Raw genomic sequence first — 18148 nt, forward strand, 5'->3', positions numbered from 1 at the left:
TAAAATTTTTCTTTAAAAGGTGCTTGTGCTGAGTGTTGAGTTAGTTTGGATTTTAATTTATTTGGCTTTACAGTTTAAGTAGCAAAAGGCTCTTCTGGGGATGGCCTGAATTTGTGGCTATTGATGGCTGCTTTATGAATGTGTGGACTCAGGCAGTCTGGGGAGGCACTGCACCTCTCCAGGGGCTGCTGCCACTGTAAACAGAGAGGAATTACACAAACACCCTGAGCTCACCTCCCTCTGTGTCTCACACTGCCTTTCCACCTTCATCCTGCATCCCTCAGCAGCCACCATGAACCTCCATGATATAAATGTATAAATGAGGAGTGGGCTCCCCTGGGTACCCTTTGAAGAGGGAAAGCCTTTCTCTTAGAGAAACATGAATTTCATAGGGCCCAAGCCTGCAGATAAAAACTCTTCCAGTGTTTTTATGATCAATATTCACCGCTGAGTTCACTAATAGAAGACCTTAATGAATGTTGTAATGATCAGGTCTGTTGTTGTCACTGATTCAGTATCTTGTTTTCAGGTGTGAGCTGGCTGAGTCAAATTTAGTTTTCTTCTAACTGAAATCATAGTCACACAAGCAAGAGAAAAAAAATCACCACAACCCCCCACTTTATAAATATAATATATCACAGCCTCTTTCAAACACCAACTGTTGATTGGCTACTTCCCATGTCATGTTACTAAATCACTGACTTCAGAATATTAACCTTTTGCTTGCTGAATGCAACTTCTGCAGTGAACTCACATCCACCATCAAGATAGACAGAACTTGCATTAGATGAAATAACTGTTGTGGAAAGAAACAGATTCTCATGCAGACTTTTTCTGTGATATTGGGAAAGGTATTGAAATTTCTGACTTACATTTTTAATAGAAACAGCTGGATTTGAAAATGGTTTACACATGTATAGTCTGTAATGTAACAAAATTTTCATTCTCCTACTCTGTAGTTGGTATAAAGATCTAAAAGCAGATTTGATGCTTCTGTAAAAATAGTCTGGCTAGTCCATATTCTTCAACTGCAATACACTTATTCATGTACCTTTTTCAGAAGAAAACATCTCTTGTCAGAAGATGTTGATGTTTTTAGGGAGATGAGGACTATTTTTATGGGTGTGCTTTGCTTTGATGAGGTTTTCTGTTGGGAGATTGGGCTTTTGAAGATATGCTTCATGTATTTAAGTCAAATAAAATGCTACCTATCTGAGCAAAAACCTCTCCTTTATAAATATAGATTTACAAATAAGTTCTCAGACAATTTTTATTGTTGCTTGTTATGTTGTTATGACACATCATGTATCTTTTGCTAATTATGCATTCTTTTCTTGGTTTTAATTATATTGTGGAGCAAATGTTATTTAAAAAAATAAGATGGTACAATTTTATAATTTCTGATTTAATAATGAAAATACCCTTGAAGACCCCATCACTTTTTTCTTCCTTTAAGATGCCAATAATCTCTGTACCTTTGTCTCTGATGCCTGTGGTGGTGTGGAACATGATAGAGCAAACTAAAGATAAGTGAAGGAGAAGCACTGGTTTCAGCATGCTTGCAGCTGTATTTCTAGGTAGCAGAGCAGGATCCCTTGGATCCCTTGGATCAGTGTCTCTGGCTTTGCACCAGTGCTAGGGAATCATGTCAGGAGAAACAGGGCTGGCGGATAAAGAGAGGAGGAGTATTGCATGTGTCTTTTCATACTGGATTTGGAGACAACTTTTCCTCTTTTGGGTAATCTCTTCTTATTTGAAATAGGAAATTCGTTAAACAAAAAAGGGAGAGGCAGGGAAGTGTCTTGAAATCTTTCCATCCTCTGTTCAGATGTGCCTCTGTGTTTTTCCACAGAGTTATTCAGAAAACACCTGTGAAATTTGGAAGTTCTTGTTAAACTGAAAGTTGGGCTAGACTTGAAAGCCATTTGTACCTTGTTCTAGGTCCAAGGTGCTTCCCATGTGCCTGCCTGCTGAGTGTAGAGTTCAGCCCTGTCCAGTTACTTCCATTTAGGATTTGCCCTCTCTTGAGATCAGTATTTAGTACTAGGGCAGCTTTTATATGTTGAATTAGGATAATTTATTCCTATGGAAATAAAAGGACTTAACAGCAATGTACAATCAATATGCAAAAGCCTACTGAGATAATTTGTATTCAAATATGAACAACATTAATTCTAAACAATCTTCAGCCCTTATTTTGTCCAATGATTTCTGGACATCTAGGTGAAGAAGGCTCTTGTAACTTACTAGTTTATTATCAAAGATACTGCCAACACTTAAACTCTTCAATTAGGTAACCCAGTTACCTATTATTTATTAGGGCTTGCTGCTCTCTGATTGAAGTCCATACTAAAACACTTCTTGCCTTAGCACAGGTGCCCCATCCTTCTATGAGCAGGTGTATGTGGAGTTTGGCAAGTGTACAAGGCAAATGTAAATAATAATTACTGAATAATAATGTAATATTTTATAAGATGCTTGCATGTCTGCCTTATAACTGTGTGATATGAAGACACCTATAAAAGGTATACCCTTGTTTTCGAGAAAGTGATATGACAAGAATGAAGAATGCTTTAGAATGGTCACATCTTTTTATTGTGAACAATACTTTTCCCCCCTTGGTTTACATGCTTAATTTTTCTCAGGAAGCCTGTATGTTAACAAAAGTTTCTGTAGCTTATAGGAACTCTTTAGTTTCTGGGGAGGATCATATGTTCCTTCAGCTGGGAATAATTTGTGGATATAATTTGTTTCATGAGCCCTCTTTCAGGTTTTATAAACAAGATATTCACATACATGTAAGGACTGTCAGTTAAAGTTGCTTAGTGCCAAACCTTACTGGTACAATGTTATGAATTCTCCTGTACTACTTCAGTTGATCTCATACTGAGCATTTCTGGAATAGTATTTAATCCTGACTTAGTGTGGAAGTAGTGGTATTGAAACATGTTTAGTTGTTTGGCTAAAACTGGATGTCAGGTGCTAAAGCACATCTGTGCTGATTTGGGTCCTCTGTGGTTAGAAAAAGCCAAAGTAGTGAGAAATCCTGATCACAATTCAGTTAGTTTATGAGTTAGGTGTTACAGAGTTTTGTAAACCTGCAATAAGCCATATTATCTTCTTGTTTTTTAAACTTTTTTATCTCTATTGCTCCAATGATAATCTATGATTGCAAAAGTCCTGTGTGGTTTCATAATTGTTTTTTAAATTGGCTGGAATAGTAGGTCCTTTAAAAATGTGGTTCAAAGGAAGAGTTGCTTTTCATACTTTAGAATAGCTGTGGTCTTGAATTATGTTTAGAAAAAGATGTATTAAATATAAACAAATACAGTGTTCATGTAAACGTTAATTAAGCTCACATCACAGAACTGTGCTTTTTGTGAAGAGCAGGAAAATTTTTCTCATTTTCTTGCTCTTTCCACCAAGGCTTGTCTGGCATCACTCCAGCACCACCTTCCCACAGCAGGACTGCGTTGGGCACCCCAGGGGACAGGGCTGTTCCCTTTGCCTGGGACCACTCCTGGCTCTGGAGCTGCTGGCCCTGGGGCTCTGAGGCACATCCTGCCAGGGTGGCCTGGCCAGGCCCTTAGCAGCTGCAGATGAGGTGTGGAAGGCAGGGAACCTCTGAGGAATTTTATACCACCACACACAGGTGATAAAGACAGAAAATACATGAAAGGATTGGCCAGGACAGGCAGGAGTTTGAGCACCACTGCTCACTGCTGTGCTGGAGGTGGAACATCAGGGATATCAGGACTGCAGACCATGGGAGCTCCAACTTGGAGGCCCAGCTGAGGAAGAGAAAGGTGAAGTAAGGATGAGAGAAGTTTTTTATTGTGTCCCAGGATAATGCTGTCCTCTATGCATTCAGATCAGAGCAGCCCACAGCCGTATAAAATAGCTCTTACACTCTCACAGGTGGTTCTGTTGAACTAATATTTGCTATTTTAATTTTCTTTGCAGACCTTGATATCAAAGTCACTGCTCTTTCTCTTCTCATTGGAACTCCGGGTAAAATAAGAGATCTGTACCAAATATTAAAGAATTAAGCCTAACAGAATGAAAAATTAACATGCTAAATATCATAAGTAACGATGTAAACAAGGTGCTATGTCATTCTGCTCGCTAAAGACTGAAGCCTCTTTTGTCCAAAACTAGATTATGTTCTTCATCTCTCTAATGGCACTATTAGAAAATTCATATTGGAAGCCAGGACCTTATTTGTGATGCTGCTTCTCCTTTGGGGCTGACATTGAAGCACAGGCACAGTATAAAACTTCAGAAAGAAGGCAAATATCAGATAGTTTTAGCCCAGGATTAGCAGTTAGGACTCTTGAGTGTCATCTGGACATTGATTATTTGTCAGATAATGCAATTACATTTAATGGAGGGCACTGCTCAGGAGTTACACAGTTTAACTAGCACGTTTGGGTTTTATGCACTGTACCATGTTCGCAGTCACAGCGGAAACATGAGTGACATTTGACACTTGCTTGTGGTGGTACTTCTCCCAAGCAGCTGCACATCACAACACTGAAAAAACCCCATAAAACGCCTGTCCTGCTCTCCTTGCTTCCCAAGTCTTGTTTACGCTGCCCTGAGAGGCGCAGGCTGCCCAAGAGAGCGGTGTTGGAGGATGGTGTCACACGTTGTGCGCCTGTCAGAGAGCTGCCACACTCGCTATTGACTGTGACATGTCACTTACATGAAACCATGCAGTGCTGCAGCTCGGGGCACAGCATAGGTTATGCAGCAATTGCAGTCTGTTCCCATCTGTGTGACAGACCCACCGAGAGACACGAGAGTCTGAGTGAGACCCCACATTTCAGGGCTTCTGCACTCCCATTAAAAGAGGAAGAAAAGAATGATGTGCCTAAGATGGTTTGAAATAAAACAGGGAAGAATCCTGTCTCTGTCCTCACATGAACCTTGATAATAATAATAGGGAGGACTTGACCATCTTCTTATTGCAGTGCATAAGGAGTGATTAAGTAAAATTCTTGCTTCTGTTTTCCTTATTGGCTTTATAGTCTAAGAATAAATCTTGGCTCCATTGAATAATGGGGACTACCAAGATTTTTCACTTCAAAATTATTGTCAGCTTTACTTCTCCCGTGGATAGTGTGCTGATTTGTGTTCCTCAGTCATTCCAGTGATCCTGAGAAAACTCTCCCTACTCAATAAGCCTAAGGCTGGTAGGCTGACATGTGGTTTTCTTCGGTGGCAACACCTGTGATCTTCTCTGACCCAGAAAAATGCCCCTGAATTTCAGGTGATCAGGCAAGCCCTCGGACATCCTCTGATGCTCTTCTAGGCAGACCTGCTGTCAGTTCTGGCTTGGCCGTACCTGGATTTGAGTAGAGTCTCTCAGGTTGTCACCTGCAGACAGAAGAGCTCCTGACTTCCCACCAGCAGTCAGAGAAGCCATACTGACTAAAGGCTCTGTAGCACAGCGATAGCCAAAATGTAAATGCTCCATCACACAGATATGAAAACATGATTACTATCTGAACTTGGTTTGTTCATGACCAGGCAGTATTTAGCTCAAGACTTTTAGACTGCAAGTATCAAAGGGATAGCCTTGACTTCAGTGATACTGAAGTCTCCAGAATTGCATTTGCATGTTCCATGCTGGAAGGGGCCTCTGAAACTGTGACTCAGTTTCCATTGTCAAGAGTTAAGGTGTTCCAAGAATAGCTGCTTTAGATGGGGAATTTACACCCTTTGTCTGAACTTTTCCTCTTATTTAAACAGATACACCCAAACCTTAAGCAGTTCATTTAAGGCTGAACTTCCAAAACTGTCCTAAGAGTTTCAGTTGGAAATATTCAGAGGGTTTTAGCTGGTAACTGTGTTTGAATCTGTGAAATTCTAGTTTGACTGTTACTGATGGTAGACACAGAAGTAACAGATTTCAGTAGAAACCCAAAGGGAGAGATGAAAGTCCTAACACAGCTCCTCTCCTGCACACCTCAGAAGTCCCACACTCTGTCTTGTCCCATCTGTACAACTGAGAATTTTTTCTCTTTTAGTGGGAAATTAAACAGCACAATCAAGTTAAAGAACTGAAGTCTACAAAATGTAGATGGGTATTTATGTGTTTAAGTTCTCAGAGAATTTTGGTAATTATGTGTATGGTTTTGAAATCCTGAGAAGGATGTCCAGCAGTGGCAAAGCGTGTGGATGAACACTGCTGTGGTGTGTGTGCAGATAATTCATATTTTCATAGGTCTTGATAGTCAGCATGGGAGTAATCTCAGGCTTGGCTAATGAAAGTGGCTGCACCTGGTTGAGATCCTGCTGGAAGCTTTACTCTGTCAAAGATACTTATGTGTGGGTGCTTCCTACTTTATCAACCTCACCCCTTCCTTGTGCCCTTAGGCTTAGTTGCGTTAAGGAACTGAAACACTTGAGATTGTCGCTGTTTTGGCAAAGGCTGGCTTTGCATAAATGTGAATGCCTGTGAAGGCTGCTCTTGCATGCAAAGTTGTTTGGTTATTTGAAAATGTTTTTTTTATCTGATAGCTGAACCATTGCCTTCATAAGCTTTAGCTTAAGTTCTGTATAGGTTTTATAGATAACACGGCTTTATGATTTTCTTCTTAGCTCTGCCTGCATTCAGCTGGTCAACTCTATATTGACAGATAAGTTGAATGTTGATTCCATGAAAGTTGCCCCTTGGTGAAAAGATTCTAAAATCAGTGTAACCACACACCCTGTAGAAATAAAAATGTGCTGTCCTCAGCTGTCAGTGCAGTTTGCAGAGAAATGAGCATATGACGGCAATTTGAATGTTGAACCTTCTTTAATTCAATACATCATTTGGTTTCAAAATAGTTAAGTAAATTGTATTTAAATAATTGTAAACATTCCAAATAGTCATCCAAAACAAATTGTACTTTGCATAATCGTAACTTAGGAACAAAATATTGCTATATAAATCAAAGAAAAGTGAACAAAAATTGGTAAATAAAGAAAGTACGTTTAAATTTGTTCACATACTTATCCGTAATAGATATTTGACGAAATATTTGTGGTTATTTAAGGTACTGTGTAAAATTTTAGACTAGTATGGGTTAAACATACTTAATATCTTTTTATTGCTCTATCCCTTTGAATATTTATTTTCTGAAACTTGAAAGCTGTGTGCGGTATGACTTTTGCAGTGCAAAAGGCTTTTCATTCCATAAAGTGCCTAGAAATTCGTTATGTGATCAGTTATATAAATAGGCTTATTGTTTAGAATGTGTCTAAAATGAAGTCTGTCCTTTAGCCATTTTTTTTCCTCTTATTAAATTTTTAAAGACACATATTTCAAAACCAAACAAGCCAATTCCAAAGGGTTTAATTTTCTTATGTTTCTCCCAAATTGAACAGTGTGTTCTAACAATTTAGGCTCCAGTTTGGCTAGTGGGGAGTCTTTCATTAGAAAGCACGCTGTAGCAAAACATGTATTTTTTGTTAAGAAATAGTGAGTGATATAATAATTGTAAAGGACATCTACAGCATAATGACAGTTATGTGTTTTTCAAAGGAAAATGCAAACAATAGGTAGAAGAAAGTAAAATCAATAAAAGGACATTGTATGAATATATCTGGTCCATTAGTTACAGGGAAATCTATTCTGTTCAATCTGAAATCACATTCAGCTTATGAGGTGGATAAATAAAAACGTTAGGTCCCAGTTATGTAGTCCTTTCTCCTTCTGAGTGTAATGGCAGCTTCGGATGGAATGGGACATCAGGATTAAAGCCCAAATTAATCATTGTGCAGCACGATTTTCATCACCCTCACTTCCAGATAGGTTATTTCCACCAAGTAAAATCGTTGGGGACTGTTCTCATTGTATGGTTAACTACAGTTCCTGTGTTACAGAGGGGAGAAAAGTCAGGAGTAGCGTATTCTTCAGCTATGAAATGGAAATACATGTGCACCTGTTAAGTTTTATACCTGAAGGAGTCTGCTGGAAGTTTGCTTATTTAATTTCAGTCCTTCCTTCCTCCTATTAAAACTGTTGTGGAGTTTGGCTAGAAAGGCATTGTGAGAGGTTGCAGGTCTGCTGATCCCCCAAACCCTAAAATTTACTAGGGAAAACTGATTTCCTCACTAGGATTTCTGATCCCTGTGTGCCAATTGTTGGCTGATTAAGGTCAATTATAGCACTTATTCAGTACTTTTATCGACTTGGATCATGTGATAGAAGTGATTGATTTAAGCACAGGATTGCTAATTTTCTATTGTAGCCATTTCTTCTATAGAGCCAGGTTTTACATTACCAGGAGTTATTTATTCTGTATTTAAAAGCAATTCATTTTTTCCCTTACAGGTAGGAGTGCCATTGCATACATTCAGAATTACATATTTCACTTGTGGGAGATGTTTTTGCCAATGTCAGATGTACCCTTTGTTTCCAGAGATCTTTGGATAGGCTGGGATTTCGAATAGCAGATAATAACATGCAGTGTGTATTATTGATGTTGTCTTAATTGTCTTATTGACAACTCACTTGCACTTGAAGAGGCATGCTAATATCAGACATTTTATGAGATTGCATATATTTTCATGACTGGAAGCCATAACTACAAAATGATTTAAAAAGCACAAAAGTATTACTCATTAAAACATGTAGAATTTTTAAAATGCATTTTTGGGTCCACATTCAGCATCATCACTGTTTGGTTTTGTTAATCCAGTCTCTCTCACCCTTAATTTTCCTTTTCTAGTCCCTAATTAGGCTGCGCATCGATATTTAGTGTGGAATTGGCTCCAAAGCAAAGTGCCATGCACCACTACCATTACCTGAAAAAAAAGAGCTTATAGGAACAGCAAATTATATGCCTGGAAGATATAAGAAGATGGTCATATAAAGGGAAAATACAAGTTATTTGCTTCTCCAGTGGCAAGGAGGGGGTGTGGAAGAGAGCATACATTGCGTGCAGCTTAAAATAATAAAAAACTAGTTATGAATATACTAATTGTGGCATTCGTTTCTGGTGAAGTAGGTTCATTAAGATGTTGGAATACTTTAGTTACTGTTGGTCTCTTCTAAAGACCTGTGAATTAACTTGTGACGTTTTTAAAATTTAAAATCAATAAAAATAAAGCTACACTATGTATCAGCATGAGCTGACAGATGTAGACAAGTATTAAGGAAAATCTCTTGCTGAGAATGATTGTAGCCTGAAGTATTCTATATATGAATGATCCAAGCATATTTTAGATTTCTCCTTTAGAAAACCTCCAGTTTGGACATCTGGGTCTCTTAATGTGTCTGTCAGGGTGAAAGGACCAGTTGCTGACATTACTTCTGGCAACAGAGTCTTCTGGGTGCTGGATTTTCTAGCTGCTTATAAGGGCTCCATCAGGGACTGTTTGTTTCCAATCCTGTTTAAAATGTGAACCCCTGTATTGCTGTGATACATGTACAGGCAGAATTCAATGTAAACTCTGCACATCCTTCCCCCCCCCCCTTATTTTTCTGCCTCATGTTACTGTAGTGGATTTGCTCTAGAATATTCAAATGAAGGTGATGGTTTTCAGGTTGGCTTTATCCTCCTCTTAGTGTAAAAACCTTACATCTTGGAGAAACTTGGGCTTCTAGTCAGTTCTATTCACTGATACCTTGTCTTTTTCTTTACATACCAAAGTGATTATAAAGAACTACAAATGAATTCTGCAAAATACTTTTGAAAATTGGCAATTATTTGCACCTGTCTTCTAGCTCCCTTCAGCATGTATTGCATTACCTTTGCAATTAAGCTTTGTCATGCATCTTGAGGCCAAAGAACTTGGAATTCTCTTTTCTAAATGGGCCTCTGTGATCAGGTGTTTCATTAAGGATCTTAGTGACCTTCTAAGTTTTTGCCACATTTATACCACTTCAATTTCATCTCAATAAATCAGAGGAAGGTCTAACTCTTGGTATTTCTGTAAGTGGGCAAATGAAGAAATTTTATATCGTATGTAAATTTATAGCATTGAATTTTTTTTATATGCTGGAGTGCCCTTTTAGATAAATAGTATAGATTTGGGGGCAAATTCTGTCTGGTGGAATTGATAACTGATAAAATCTGGCTCTAAAGTATCTGAATACAATGTATCTGAATACAAAGATTTCATCATTGATCTCTTAAGTTCTTGTACCATGTTTTCTTTCCACCCACCCCTTTTTATTTTATTTCTTTTTTTTCCTTCACAGAGGGAAAATAGATGTTGCAGGGGGGAACAGGGAATGACAAAGGTTCCCTATAAAGCCTAGTTGCAGTTCTGGGCGCACAGCACCCTCAGAGTAGTTTCCAGTAGACAGAGGTGATGAACAGCTCAGAAGTGACCTCTGCATACTGTTATCCTGCATTGTGAGTGTGTGGATTGGCCCTATCTGAGGATCTTGTGCTTGATTTCTAAAATAGATCAAGTAGTGGATGCCTGGAGCAAAAGGTGTCCATCTGTGAAATATGAGCTTGAATGACCATAATATCAGGAGAAAAATGGATGACACCTGAAAATTAAATTTGTTGATAAAGCACTGGACAGAACTTCATTCCTAATTCTTTTCCTGACTTTGTGTGACCTTGAGAAATTCATTGGGAAGTGATTTTTGTTGATTTTTACAGGTGCTGAAGGCCTCTTGTACTAATGAGTCTTGGGGTTGCAACTGGGGCACTAATCACCTCTGAAGCTCAGGCAGTGCTTGTATCTCTGTCTGCCAAGTGGGTAAAGGGATTTCTGCAACCTTTAAGAAATATTATATTATTGATGAAAAGTGGATGAATATGCTTTTGTTTTAATAATTTGTTTTGAAAAATGAAGAGGATCTGGGCTGTTTGAATGAGTACAGATGGAGGAATGTCTTGTATGTTTGCAGGGTGGTAAAGCTGGCTGGTGTGAAAGAAATGCTCTTGCAGAAAGCCAGTGGCCCACCTTCCCCTTCTGCCTGGTGCTTGCAGTGAGAGGTGCTGGTTCGGCAGGCCAAGTGAGCCCAGATGCTTTTGGTGGTCCATTTTCCTCAAAATGTTCTGGTACCCATTGTCCTTGTCCTGTTGGGAGGTGCATCCTAATCCTCACAGTATGCATCTACAGACCCGAAGTCTGCCCACTCTGCAGTTTGTACATTGCTCTATCTTTTGTGGCAGCTTGGTTCTAAGCTTACTGATGTTTGCAAAAAGAAGTATTTTCATTTTTCCTGTGGAGCAGCCACTCTACCTCCTTTATAATTTTATTTCACCTCTCTGATACCTCTGACTCTGCTATGTTCTTTTACAAGACAAGGCCAGGATGGCTCCCAATATGCTGGACATGGGTGCACCAAGGCTTTCTGCTGTGGCAGAAGGGTGCTATCCATCTTGTTCTTAATGTCCTTCTGAACGAGTGACTAAGTCTGTGTTTACTCTTTGTATGTTACTGAACTAATGATTGCAGAAGACTGTCAATTCCAAGATCTCTTTCTGTGCTTACATGCCATTTCCAAATTCAGTGTTATTGTACGTGGCTGTTTAGATTGCTCTCCCCAGATGTTAAACCTTCACATTTTTATGTGTTGATACTCATCTGCCACATTTTTGCTCACTTGCTCTGGCTGAGCTGAAGCACAGATTCCTCACCCCAAATTCACTTTCTGGCCACAGCCTTTGAACAGAATGGCTTAGTCATTGATTGCTCCTAAACCAAAGCAGTTTTTCTGGACCATTTGGGAAGTTGAGTTTCAACCATGTTATCTCACAGAATTTGTGAAGCAGGTCTGTCTGTCTTTGATACTATTCCCCAGAGGATTTGCAAATAATTCTGCATTTGACAGTTTTGCTCTTGAAAATACTCCTGGTCTCTGGTTTAAAGTCATGATTTTGGAAAAGCTGGCAGCAAGAGGGCAAGCTTAAGCCTTCACCTGTAGAGATTAGCCATGGAAAGCAATGTTCTGTTTGGTTGTATTTCTAGAGAGATACACTCAAGGTTTCCATGTGGATGGTTCGATGGAGAAGTTCCCTGGTGAAATGATTCAGCCAAGAGGTCAGTCTTGAATTGCTGTAATATTTTTTTCTTTCTTATTTTTAGAAAATAGAATTGAAAACAGGAGAGCAACTTCATGGCATCATCAAATGCCATAATCAGGATGAGTGGTCTTTGCCTGTTGGTCTTTTGGAACTCGGACTCCCCCTCAGCAATTATTTGACTCACAAGCAGGTGCACACTGAAGCAGTTGCTCTAGGTAAAGAGTTTCAGTGTTGCCTGCATGGGACTGAAAACTCTTGGATGGAGAGAGCTGCTGGGAAAATGAAGTCTTGTATGAGAGCATATCTGGCAATTGGATATTTGCTAGAAGAGTGAATTCTGATACTTCTCTATTTGAGTGTGGTTAATGCTGTTCTGGCCTGTTGGCAAAAGAGCTCACTTGCAATATTTCCCATGCTAGAGATGGTGAGAGGGTAGAGTCAATACTACCTGCCAGGACCAGTGGAGCACAACATGCTCTAGTTACATCACCTTCTATTTGTGAATTGTTACCTTGGTTGACATGGATAAGAAAACCAGCCCCCTCCAGCACTGAAACCTTTAGTGTCTATAACTTGAGTGAAAAGACTAAGTGCTCGAATTAGAGTTAGCGCAATTGTGTATATCTAGGAGACCTTAAGGTGAGACCTTGTTTGTGCCTTTGAAAGTGATTTTCTGGTTCGTTTGTGTTGCAGAAGTAGCTCAAAGAAATAAAAGTATGGATCTGTTTAAGGTAAATCAGAATTAAATCTTTATGATCTGTTTACAACTTCTCTGTTTGTAAGCCCAGTCCACAGGAATCATTCATAGTCCCTCCTGAAAATGGACCACCTAATCCAGTTTCTTTCACTGCATTCCTATAATGTGTTGTCTTATTCTGCTTAAGGTTTGTTGAAATTTTAGATACAAAAAATTATTGGGAAAACAGGTAAAAAGAATAGGCGATGTTAAAAAAATTGCTGTGAAGTCAAAGGGGCATTTTAACTACTCCCCTTTTTATTGTTTATCTACACATGCTACTTCAAGATGGCATTTTCTTCCCCAGACTAGGACATCTGGGCTTGTAGTTGGTTAAAAGAGTAAGACTGTTGGTGGAGGAGTCTTTCCTTGCCTTAATGGAACTGAAGTTTCAGGGCTTGTGCAGCATCCACAAAACTATCAGCAGTCCTCTGGCTCTTTTGCCAGTAGGCCAGCCTGTGGCGGGATAGGCATTGTACATTTAGAAGAGTGCTGATATTTAATTTTCTGGTCTTTATCGTTATCTAAAAGAAAAGTGTGGCAACCAAATCTTTAAATCAGCTGGTCTGACACATTGGAAAACAAGGACCTTGGTCCAAGAACTGTGCTTGCATCATTTGATGGGGGAAAGAACTGATTGACTAGCTGTGTTAAAAATATCTTATCATTCTTATCATTGCATCTCTTGCTGCCTTCTGGGCCTTTGGTAGCACTCCAGAGAGCTGACTTCATCTCCACAGAGGGATCAAGGTTGAAAGCTCAAGAAAGTCAGAAATTTTAGAGTTCATTTACAGGAGTGAAACAGTGAGAAAGGGTAGGAAGATGGCAAGAGTTACTCTTGAGGGTTAGGGAAGAAGAGGACATGCTGTTGTGAGGTTGCTGTCATGTTTGGCTACCACAGAGATTGTTCAGTTCAGCCTCTGTTTGAGAAATCAAAGTTACCCACTCTGTTGAACATTCATGTCATAATTAAGTGTCAGACTGTGACCTTTAGTATTCTAAAAAAAGGAAAAATTGTTACCTTAAGGAATTTCCCGTACCTTGAACCAGAACAGAATTCATGTCTATGTTCTGGAATTATCTATGTCCTTGGAGACAGAGAACTTCCTCAAAATTTAGTGCTCAGGGAATCTGCTTCTTTGGCAGCTCTAGTGGTTGTTTCTATGGGTAGACAAATTGGTGACCTTTTGGAGAGCATTGTGTTATCAAACAGACCAATCAACTCTTTAGCAAATGTATAAGATTCATCTTCATTTAAGTATCTAAGTGTAGAATGAAATTGAATGTGTGTCTAATACATAGATTTTGCATTGCATTTGCCAAAGACATAATTTATTTGGTGCATCTGATTCGTGGAAAAATAATCCTCAGAGACATAGGACTTGATTTCCTGAGCACAGATATTGTTGCACTTCGTAATGAAAAATAAGTGCTTGGCCCTTCCAGGAATCAAAATGTGGATGATTCAAAATTAGCCTCCAAAATTTTGAGCATTCTAATATGAATGGTTAAAGTATTAAAATTGAGACTATCCAGAGTAGAAAGCAAGGTTCCCCAGTGTTAAAATGCTCACATAAGGATGAAAATGCACACACACCACACACAAAATTAATATAAGGGATTAATATTCAGCTGTGATAAAACTGGAAAATATGCACTCTGGAAAGTAGGGGAACATGTCTTCAAAGGTTGGTTAGTGCTTAAGGTGACAGAAAATTAATGCACATGAATGACAGTTGTTCCTGAGAGAGTCATCAGATGCAACTGTGAAAAGTCTCCTTTCCTTGAATCCCACTTAAGTTGAGAAAGTCGTTATAAATGTTTGATAGAACAAGATGGACAATTGCCCCAGGTAGGTCTGAGGCTTGACCTCTGCCATGAATGGTTGCAAGAAGCCATTTTCCATGGTGCCTGTTCCATTTAATTTCTTTGCAGGATGACACTGGAATGGCTAAATCTCCAATTTCTTTGTCTTGCAGCCCTTTTGCTCCACTGGTAGATCTAGGGAGATTAGAGATGCAGGACACAACATCACTATGTACAAAGTTTGTATCAAATAAAAGGATTCAATTTTCTGCCAAGTTGGGGTTTAACCTCTCCTAGATCCTGAGTTGTGCATAATTAATGTATTTTCAATATCTTTCAGCATTTGACTTACAGAATTCTCTCCCAGAATTAATCTTAAAGATGTTTCAGTATTCTGCCTTCAGGAAGACAACTTGCTTTTAGCTCATGCCATAATTTTTGGTTTCAGTTTTTGGATGTCATGTATCACTCTGATTAAATGTCTCGTTCTTGCAGAAGGCTATTCTCACAGGAAAAAAATCAAGCTATTATCTAACAAATGTGTGGCAGTTAGTGCTAGCATGGGCTAGTATATTTTTAATGGCAGCAATCTCTTCCATTTTGTTGCGTGTGAACAAAACCTCTTGCCTGCTTTATATCATCAAAGAGCTTGTCCAGATTTGGCGGTTTTAGGTTGGGTAACACCATGATGGACGAGTTGACAGTTCATTAAACCAAAGATTTTTTCCATCCACAATAGTCTGCCTTTGTATTTACTATTATTAAAGCCTGCACAATAGCATCTGTAAATAAGACGTGCCTTTACTCTCCACTAGTGTCGACTACTGATGGTGGATGCTTACTAACAAAAATAAAGCTAGGGTCCTGCTGAGCTAACTTTTAATTCAACAACACAGTGTGTATAAGTACACTAGTGCCATTGTGAAAGAATGGCTTTCTTCCATTAAAGCAACATTACTGTCCCTGATACTCCTGCCTGTCAAATATCCTGAGGTTCAAAACAGTTTTGTCTGTATTTGCAGCGATTCAGGACCCAGGTTGTAGTAAGTAGTAGGTATGACCTGTGCAGTTTTACGTGCAGTAGCTAGCTGCCTAGCTTGTTGAGCCCCTGTGATGTTTGGGATGTACATTCTTTGAAGATTACTTCTAAAGAAAGGCATCCAAATCCGTAATTCGGGATTCTGTCTATTCCTGTGGTGTTTACATTCCAGTATGGCAGAAGATCACTGAAAAAAGAAAAGATGAAAATGCACTTAAAAAAGGGTTTCTCAAAACAGGTCTCCTTCAAAGCATCACAGTCCTCCACCTCCTACCCTATTTTAAAGACTGGGATTAATGTTTTGTGCAGGAAAAAATAGACATTAGTAGGCAACTTTGCAGCTTGTCACAGTGCTCTTGCTAGAGAGCCATCGGTGGCAAAGCAGTGGGCAGTGCATGAGTGAGAGCTCTTCCACTGCTGGAGCTAGGACATTTTTTATTAACACAGCTGCAAAGTTACTTGCTTCTGTTTTTCTCTGTGTTATCTTGGTGCTATTGTTTTTCCTTGCTACTTAAAAACTACAGCCTCATCATCTTCCAGAGCGCTTGCTTGCTTTTTTATTTTTTTTTCGGTTTCGGCTGTATAATAAAAGGATCAAATATTTAAAATTGCTCGCATGTTACTTTATTAAATGCATTTGGGGGAGAATGGGAATAGTTACTGTGTGGCTTTCTTGTAGCTGTGAAGCTTCCAATTGTTTAGTTTTGAATTCACTCTACTTAAAATATGCAGCATATTTTTTTATTTATTTTGTGTGAATATGGCGTTCATTAAAGGGCCTAATAACAAAGGCTAAAGCTTGGCACAGGGTGGCTGTTATGCAAGCTTTCCCACACGCAGCTCTGCCAGTACCCCTCAATTCTGACCTGCAATAATACCCTTGCTATTCTAGTCCTGGGCCTTGCCTGAGCAGCGGCTGCAAACTGTGTCAAATCATGTGTGTGCGATTTTTGTGATATAGACAAATGAGATCTTTAAACTCGTCTTTATTTCTGACCTTACAGTAAGTCATAGGTATTTTTAAAAACAATTTCAGCAAGTAATTTCTTAATAAACCAGGAGCAACGGCTGTAACAGTAGTGGTAAAAAGAAATTGATGAACAATTTCAAGATATACCAAACCCCTGTGTTTGTATGGAAAGGTAATGATTTAGAAAATCTGTATGCTGGTGCAATTATTGTTAACTTTAAGCAATTTCTAACACACCTCTGGTGTGAATGGGATTCTCTCTCCTTCTGTGTTTCTAACAGGTATTTAAAAGATGCAGATGGGTGAGATTTTTTTTTTCTGTTTATAATCTATCTTAATAAAGATGGCATCAGACATTCAGCCATGATTGTGGTATAGCAGCAGGAGTGAAAGGATCAATTCCTTGAAAGGATTTATGCCCCTGGAATTATAAGGTTTTTTTTAAGGGATGTTAATAATTTAAGGGGACTTTAGTAACTAGTGAATGATCAGCAACATGTGGTATGTAAACTCTGGTGGAGAGAGGGCTTTAAATGCAGACAATGCAAATGAGCATTCCAGCAAGCAAAAGATATTCACCTACACATATGCAAATATTAAATCCCAGAAAAACATTAATTTTAAGATTAAAAATAGCCTTTCTGCTACCCGAGCACCTATGTAACACTGCTTCTGTCCTTTAAAAAACAGTTTTATGAAGGAGCAGTTGAGCCAAAATTGAAAAAAGGGGGCATGTAGCCTTTCAGGCTACGATGATTAGTATTAAGATGAGTTGCACTTTAGCTAGGCTGAAACTTGTTCGTAACAGAATGTTAAATACTTACTGAAAAGAAAGATTATGTCTATCTAGTTACACCATTCCTTGATATATGCACCATGTCAGAGTGCCATTGTCTCCTGGGTAAAGACTGAGAGTTCAAATACCCACTATCTCTCCCCTGGTGCTCCAAATGCTCTGCTTTGAAGTTTTTATAATCCATCTGTCATCTTCTAGCAGGGAGGGCACATGTTCTGTACCACTCAATTATAGAATTCTCTTTCGCCAGCTACAATGAGACAGGAAAGAATGTTATGGGTGGTTGAGAGAAACTGTCAGATATACTAAATTCCTGGGATTCATATGGATGATGTTATTCCAGTGTAGGAACACAGCATGTGTTATTGTTAAAATGTATTAAGGATACATCTTGTATTGTACCATTTAAGCATTTTGATATTTGCATAGTTTTGTTACTATTTGATTTTCATTTAAAATGCTGAAGCAGCCAAACAATCTGAGGTTTGATAATTTCATTTGTTTTGGGTGGCAAAAAGTGACCAAATATGCATATATTTTGGAATATCAGAAATTATAATTATTTCTATTACAACAGTGAAATGGAAAAATTGTATTTCTTTTTGTGTAAGAGCTGTGGAACAGTGGAAGTGTTTATAGACCGGTAATATTTGCCATACCAATTGTTTGTATTATGATATGAACTGAAGGCCTGAAAATTATATGTGCTACCATCTGGTGAAAACAGGAGTAGCATTTCATTATGTGGTACATATAAACAATAGAAGTGGTGTATTCTGAAATTATAGTTAATATTTTGCTTAAAGAAATCTAC

General features: G+C 38.7%; 1 protein-coding gene across 5 annotated transcripts in view; it reads left to right on the forward strand.

The window, feature by feature from the left end:
- The window catches only part of ZNF536 (zinc finger protein 536), a 338513-nt gene that overhangs the window by 11906 nt on the left and 308459 nt on the right, over positions 1 to 18148 (forward strand). The window contains exon 2 of one of the 5 annotated variants that reach the window (XM_085071959.1): positions 11932 to 12003. The exons of the other annotated variants lie outside the window; for them this stretch is intronic. The gene's annotated coding sequence lies outside the window, so the exon portion shown is untranslated. The remainder of the gene's footprint in view (positions 1 to 11931; positions 12004 to 18148) is intronic. 5 annotated transcript variants of the gene reach the window in all.

This window comes from Lichenostomus cassidix, chromosome 11, assembly GCF_008360975.1.
Source record: "Lichenostomus cassidix isolate B80296 chromosome 11, HeHo_3.0, whole genome shotgun sequence".
Taxonomy (NCBI): Eukaryota; Metazoa; Chordata; class Aves; order Passeriformes; family Meliphagidae; genus Lichenostomus; species Lichenostomus cassidix.